Raw genomic sequence first — 8,311 nt, 5'->3', positions numbered from 1 at the left:
TGGAAGTCCTACCTGGAGAGAGATGGGACTGGATGTGGGTACATGATTCACCTAGCAGAGAGAAGGTCACAGTAGTGATGGGAGATGAAGAGCGAGATCTGGATGGAGAAGAATGGGTAAGAGGAGGCAGTGTTTCTACTGGCCAGGGAAGAGAAACAGTGAATGATGTGGTTTTCTTAAGGGCTAAAGAAAATAGTGTCTAAGTGCTTCAGTTGAGTTTCTTCCTTAACCTCTTTGTTATTGACTGTATTGATAGTCTTTAAAGTTGCATGCTTTTGTAGGAAAGACTGTGCGTTTCCTCTGTCTTTTATAAAATGGAATGAGAATTGGATTTTCCCTTTCTCTGTAGTCCAGAGAGATTGCGCTGTCATATCTTTCCTAGGATTTTAATTTTAACATGTAAATAATCCCTTTTGCTTTTCCCTTTGATGACATTCCTACATCTAGGTTCCATCCAGTGCCCAGGAAGGGCAGAGCTTGTCATGTGAGATTTTGGCATCAGCTTTCGATTCACCAGTTATTCAACATTGGCCCATAGTCATCCAGCCTGAAAACGTCATTCCTTTTTCTTGGGTCCTGCAAAAGAGAGGTGGGGAGCTAGCAGTCATCCTGTTTATAAGGTGAGTTCTGGTGGAAAAGGAGCCAGAGCATATCTTTGAAATTATGGTACCAAGAACTGATTTTTAGTTGTTATACATATGAATATTAAAAAAAAATAGAACTAAGTGAACATTGGGCTGTATTATACCTGATATATCTATGGGAGGAGAGGCCAGCCCTCAGTATTATAGGGCCAGCTTTCCTTGTCAGCCCCTTGTACATCTGGAGCAGATGCTAAACAATTCATTCATTTATTTATTCATGCATTTAATTCATGCATTCATTCATACAACATTTGTTGAATATATTTTTAGTGCCAGATAATTATTCTGGGCAGTAGAGATATAAAGTTGAAGGACGTTTGGCTCCTGCCCTCAAGGTACTTCAGTCTGGTTGGGGAAACAGACTAGGACATCTGTGATAACAGTCCAGTGTGATGAATACTGTGATAGAAGCAGGTACCGGGTGTTGTGAGAGTAGGGTCAGAGATAAAATGGGAATAAAATATTTGGCTTTATTTTTTGAGTAAATGTGTAGGGTACAGAAGAGAAAAGGGTTTGAGAAGCATTGTGCTAGAATGTGAGCTTTATGAAGCGAGGGACTGTAGTTATCCCTAGAACACAGTGACATATGATTCATGTTTAATAAATATCTGTTGTATGATCACTGAAAAAACCCATGTGTATACCAGTCTCTTATTTTAGGTGTCACCACTTGTCTACAGTCTATAGATAGCATCACTGCAGTAATATACAGTGGACTATTTAGGTTGTTTCCATGTCTTGGCTATTGTAAATAGTGCTGCTATGAACATGGGGTGCATGTATCTTTTTGATTATAGTTTTGTCCAGATATATGCCCAGGAGTGGAATTGTTGGATCACATGGTAATTCAGTTTTTATTTAGTTTTCTCAGGAACCTCCATAGTGTTTTCCACCAGCAGTGTAGGAGGATTCCCTTTTCTCCACACCCTCTCCAGCATTAGTTATTTATAGACTGTTTAATGATGGCCATTCTGATTGGTGTGAGGTGGTACCTCATTGTAGTTAGGAGGAGACACCACCTACAATGAAATTCAGTTAGCTGTGTCCAGTGTCATCTTCCTGGTCATGCCACTCGCCCTCATTCTTATCTCTTATGGTGCCATTGCCTGGGCAGTGCTGAGGATTAACTCTACCATAGCACGGAGAAAGGCTTTGGGGACCTGCTCCTCCCATCTCACTGTGGTCACCATCTTCTACAGTTTAGTCATTTCCGTTTACCTCCAGCCCCAAAATCCCTATGCCCAGAAGAGGGGCAAGTTCTTTGGTCTCTTCTGTTCAGTGGGCGCTCCTTCACTTAACCCTCTCATATACACCCTGAGGAACAAGAAGGTAAAGAGAGCACTCAGGAGGCTGCTGGGGAAGGACGAGGACTCCAGGGAGAGCTGAGCAAGAACTGCTTGATGTGCGTGAAAAGTGAGAGCAACTTCTTCATGGTTTTGTCAGGAAGTCTGTGTTCCCCGCACCTCTGCTCTCCTCACATCCGTCATGTCACAGAAATGGATGACAGCCACGTGTGTGAGCATGCATGCAAGTGTGAGTGTGGGTGTGTGTGTGTGACAGAGAGAGAGACACAGAGACACAGAGATTGAAAATGTGCTAAGGGGAAGTACTTATCTCTGTATGAAACATATGAATCAAATTTAATATTTTCTCTATTTTGTATTTCATACATTTCACCTCCATGGTGATCTCCCCAATTTTATCATTTCCATTTCCAACTCACCTCCTTGTCACATCATTACTATTTCTTTACCTCCACTTCTCATTTCTACCATAGTTTCTTTACTTCTCCCTCGGGTTTTTTTTCCACTTCCTTAAGTGTCTGTTTTGCATTGTTGTTCTATTTTATGCCCCAAATGACAGCAAGGAAGGGGGGAAGTTGAAGTCCAGGGGTTCAGAAACTTGCCCAAGGACATACAGTGTTAGGACTAAAACCCAGGCCTGGTGACTTCCATCAGGCAACTTCTCAAATACACACTGTTGCTTTCATACCGTCGTCAAATATTTCAGTATCCTTAGGCTGGAATTCAGAACAGAGCCTTAGTAGAAAGCTTAACTTCTTCAGTTCTAGTGTTTCATCTTCTACTGCACCCACAAATCGAAAACAGCTCAGACGGAGAGGGAGACCTCAAAATGTTTATGCTGGCAGGACAGTTTTAACAATGTGGGCTTTGGTGCCATCGACTGGCAGTATATGGTATTACAACTGGCATTCCAGACTCCTGACCTAAGACCTCTCTAAGGTCATCGGGTTTGTACTCTTGCTCAGAAAGGTGATTTATCATATTGTTATTATTAGGTATTTATATAGTGATTATGATATCCCAGGTACCAGTTAAAGTAATTTTCACACATTGACTCATTTAATCTCTATTACAACACTATGAAACAGGTAATATCGCCATCCTTTTTCAGATGCAGAAACTGAGACACAGAATTTAGTAGCAGCTTAACAATTTCAGGCATTTGGACCCAGGAGGGCTGATTCAAGTCTCCAGGCTCTTAACCCTGTGCTTGAATACAAATAGTGTCTCCCCAGCACGGGTGAGAAGTCTCATATCTCTCAGTAAACTTTGAGGAAATCATCCCACTCTAGAAATATGTCTAATTTATTAGACCCCCCAGCTGAAGGAGGTTTGCTTCCCTGGAGTAAGAGTTTATCAGATGCTCCAAAGCATCCCCTGAGAACAAGAAACATAGCTGCCTGGAGGAAGTTTTGGTAGTTCATGTAGTGTGTTCCTGGCTTAACTCCCCCTCTGGATTTCAGACTCATAGAAGCAAGGACCAGAATGTTGCAGAAAATTGGCCCCCAACTAGTTCTATAAATGAATGAATGAGCGAGTGAATGAATGAAGAAATATCTCCAAAAAATGTGTAAAGTTTCCTGGGGTCCTAATCTCACAGATGCTGTCTCCCAGCTTTCCCCATGGCAGTGGCAACAATACCAAATTCTCTCGGATACATGCTGATGAAATAAGAAAAAAGGAAATCCTAGTTTTATTCTAGTCCCAACACAAAATGGCTTTGATTCAGCATTTACTCTGGCATCAGCACAGAACAGCAGCATTAACTCTATTTTAACCCTAATCTTCGTTTTAGCCATTCATGTACAAATCTTCTTGCCTCCTTGACCTCCTAATTTGATTGTATCCTGTACTAAATGTAGATCCCCTGTTTTATATTTAATAATCCCGATCTCAACCCTACAAGAGATGCTAACCCTAGTTCTACTTTTCAAATCACTTATGTAATACATTTTTATCATGATCACCTCTATCCTCTTTCTCTCACTGGGACCTGGAAGCCTCTACCTTTTTGGCCTGTTTATCAGCTCCCTGTGCCCAGAGGCCCTAATGTTCTCATACAGTAAAATCCTTTCTAGACAGACTCTAGGGGGAATACAACAGAGAATTAAATGAAGCAGTGTAAACAATCTGTTTTAATGAAAACTGATTTGTTGAATAAGTGGATTAACAGAGGTTTTAGGACTAACATCTTATTCTGAATGCATTCAGTCTGTGTGGACAGTTATCTACTGGATACCCTAGGGGGAAACCCAGCACAAGCTTACTCAGTCACAACCCTCAAAGTGTCCAAAGCAGATCACGATGGTCAGAGACACAATTCCAACATAAGTAACCACTACACAACTGAGTTGGGGGCAAGTACGAGGCCAAAGGCATAGAGAATGAAAGAATAAAGTGTACGAGCATTGGGTGGTGTGGGCATCAGAGAATTCTTCCCTGAGGTTTCAAACAGCAGAGGGAACAATATTAATATGAAATATTTGCTGATTTACTGTGTGGAAAGAGCTGGCATACATATGTTGTGCATTAAGATGGGAAGATGTGGGGGAAGGAGTTACACCAGGGAGCCAAATGGTTTAAGGGGAAAGTATGGATTATTTTAGAAATATAGAGAAGCTACTGAATTGGATACAAGGGGAAAAGGGGATCCCTTGCAGATGATTAAAGACTACAGGATTTAGGTCCTGTGAGTGTGGGCACTTCCCTATCCAATACAACACACGAGTTGGAAGCACTTAAGGGGACATTATTCAAGAACCTCAGGGTGTAATCACCAGTTCACTTCTGAAGGGCTCACTGAACCATGAATAGGCCCTGAAGCACAGGGCCCAGATTCTGTTTCCCCTGTGCAGAATTAGTCACTCATGCCTGAAGGGTACCAGGATATGCCACCCCAAAATATGTCTCCTTGGCATATGGATTATTTTAAGCTAAAGGCCCATTGAGAACCAGCAGCTGCAAGAAAACCTCTAAAACAGGCCACAAGTTTTCTTTTTGTAAATTTACTTTTCTAAAGGTGTCTCCCTCTCCTGTACCAGGAAGAGGAGGACTCTTAACAACTCTTATCTAAGGAGAAGGCACAGACAAATCTGCATAACAAACCTTACTAAACAATCCCTATTTACCACACTTTTCCTGATCACCTTCCCAAAGCTGGCCTCCACTACCCAGAAGCCCCAAACCCCTTAACCCCTTTTCCTTTGTTTAGCTCAAAATGGTATATAAGCCCCAGTTCTAGCCACCCCTCCGAGTTCCTCAGCACTGAGTATTCCCAAGCATATTTACGATGCACGTGTTAATAAACTTCAGTTTTTCTCTTTTTAATGTCTTTTGCTGGTCTCCACTTGCAAGGCCCCAGCTAAATAAAGAACCTAAGATAGGTTGGGGAGAAAGGTTATTTGTCCTCCCCTCCACCCCCCAGAACACTCTGTGCGCTGCTTAGTGTTACTGCCCCTCGGTTCCCTCTCCCCACGACGTCGCAGTTCCGGCACAGCGCCCCCTCGCGGAAGCCTCCGTGCGGTTCACGGCAGCAACACAGGTCTCGTCTCCCACGACCGTCTCTAGTGTTCCCTTCCTGGCTCCAGGGGCCGCGTAAGTGGATGCCTCATTGGTTAAGTATTTTGAATATCACCCCTGTTTGGGGGGGGAGGGAACTGTCTGATATGAAGCCCACCCTCCGATTCCCCTCGGGTTAATGGACCCTGAAGTACAAAGTAACAGAATTCCCTGCTTCAAAAACCGGAGAGAATAAACTCTATCCAGAGTGTCCTAAAATTACAATAGACCTGGGAAGAGGCTGAAAGTCAGCAAATAGACAAGACTGGGTGATGAACCTGCGAGAGTAGACAGCAGCGTGCGAGGTGCAGTGAACGCTCGCTTTGGAGTAGGCAGACTAGATGCAGTGGATCATTCTTTCCAAAGAAGGCTGCAGCAACATATTTATTGCATCCCACGTGTTCTTTTCACAGTGGGACTGATGCTCAGCCCACCATGACGTGAGGTCCACGTTTCCTCTCCTTGAATATGGGCACAGCCTTGTGACTGCCCAAACCAATGGGATACATCTCTCTGTCTCTGTCTCTGTCTCTCTGTGTCTCTGTCTGTGTCTCTGTCTCTCTCTCTCTGTCTCTCTGTGTCTCTGTCTCTCTCTCTCTCTCTCTCGCTCTCGACACTTGCCTTTGCAACCCAGGCACCATGTTGTAAGAAATTCCAGGCTGCATGGAAAGGCTAGGTGTAGGGGTTCCAGCTGACAGCTCCAACTGAAGTCTCAGCCAACACCCATCTTTAGACCCTTCTGATGATTCCAGCCCCCAGCCTTCAAATCTCCCCACTGTCCCCCGAGTTCCTGGCCCACAAAACCGTGAGAGATAATAAATGATTATTGTTTTAAGCCAGCGTTTCACGGTAACAGGTTGTGCAGCAACCGACGATAATTCACTCAGCCTGGATGCTGGCTCTCCTCATCAGCTGTGTGACCCTGGACAAGAGTCTTCCTCTCCGAGCTGCAGTCTCCTTGCCAGGTAACAGACATGAGTGCACAACACCTTCCCACAGCACTGTCCTGAGCAGCAGAGGTAACGACTGCAAGATGCCCACACTCCTGGCTGTTCTCTCAGGCTACCTTGTTTATTTATTTCACCTGCCCACTTACTTACTTCATCTTCCCTCTTTGAGAATGTACATCCCACGAAAGCCCATCTTGCCCACTGCTCTACCCCAGGGCCTAGAAGCATCTGCCACAGAAACTTCCCCAACAAAAGTTGTTGATTGGGACTTCGCTGGTGGTGCAGTGGTTAAGAATCTGTTTGTCAATGCAGGGGACACAGGTTCGATCCTTGGTCTGGGAAGATCCTGCATGCTGTGGAGTGGCTAGGCCCGTGCGCCAGAACTACTGTGCCCATGTGCCACAACTACGGAAGCCCTCGCTCACTGCAACTGAAGAGAGCCTGCGTGCAGCAAGGAAGACCCAACGCAGCCAAAAAATTTTTTAAAAAATAAAACAACTTTTGATTGATTGAAAAAAATAACAAAACTAACATAGTAGCCAAGTGTTCACAAAATTCTTTCTGTTAGTAAATGACTAGGGCAGGGAGGCAAGAGGCCAAGTCAGGGCAGAGCTGGGGCCACTGAGGCCTGGCAAGCAGTCTAGAGCCCACAGTGCTCTATAGTCAGGAGGAGATCTGAAGCCTGAGGGTGAAGCCCATCCTGACCGAGGCAGGGCTGGAGAGGCCAAGGGAACAGCTCCTCCCAGGACTGCTGAGTGGTGGTCGCACCACCCGGCAACACAACCTCATCACACCAGGAGCCTCTGCTGGCCCTACCATTTGACCTGGTCCCTGTCTGTGCTCCTGCCAGCAAAGAAGGTCTGGCTTGACCTTGGCACAGTAGAACTGACCCTCTGTAATTTGCAGCTCCGCTAAGTGCAAAGAAAGTTCAAGGTGGTAACTCTGGTCTCTTCTGTTCTGCCCAGGGCTGGGATATACCTGCTGCTGCTGCTTCTGAAGCCAACTGTTCACTTTCCACACTAAAGGCTTACCTAATCCACAGGCTTCTTCCCCTTTTCTCGAGAATATTCTATTGTGGGAAGAGGGGAAACTCAAATCAGGTCCTATTGGTCCAATGTGGATAATCACAGTAGAATGGTTTTCAAGTACTGCTGGTCCAAGATTTAACCACCCATGCTCTCAGGGAACTTCAGAACTTGGCTCTTCCAGAGGATGGTGAAATGAGGGCCCATCCAATCCTTGCAGCTCTTTTGCAAAACAATGAAAATCCACTTTAAACAAATCAGTACTATGGGGAAAGAGAAAAATTGAGCCTCAAAAAGGCATTTCTCCAAGAGGACACAAAGAATTACAAAAGTCCCAAGCAATGTTTTGTTTTGTTTTCCATTGGCCATTCAATACTTTCTTTCATGTGGATATCCAGTTCCTGCCAAGATGCTCAGAGTTCTTAGACAAAGACTTTTAAGGCTGGAAGCACTCAGGGGCCATCTCATCTGCTGCCTCCTAGCAGTCATATTTTTTTGTTTTTCTTAATTCCTAGGAAGAAGACTCCTCACATCTGTTCAGCCAAATGCTCCAGGCTCCCATACCTGCCCATCACTGTCAGAGAACTCATTAAACAGTAGCAACAGTGGCTAGTGTTTACCCAACATGCTCCGTGAGCCGAGAACCATCGTGAGCACTTGTCCTTGCAACCACCCTGCGGAGGGCTGGGTGATGAAGATGGTGACGATGGTGATGAGTCTTATCTTCATAAGCGAGAACTTGGAGAATAAAGGACATTTTTTGCGTGTGGTAGAATCTGAAGCTCGGGTAGTTAGACTCCAGTGCCCACACTTTTAACCACTAACGTCAT

Source organism: Phocoena phocoena, chromosome 10, assembly GCF_963924675.1.
Source record: "Phocoena phocoena chromosome 10, mPhoPho1.1, whole genome shotgun sequence".
NCBI lineage: Eukaryota > Metazoa > Chordata > Mammalia > Artiodactyla > Phocoenidae > Phocoena > Phocoena phocoena.
Note: the sequence above shows the minus strand (reverse complement) of the source record.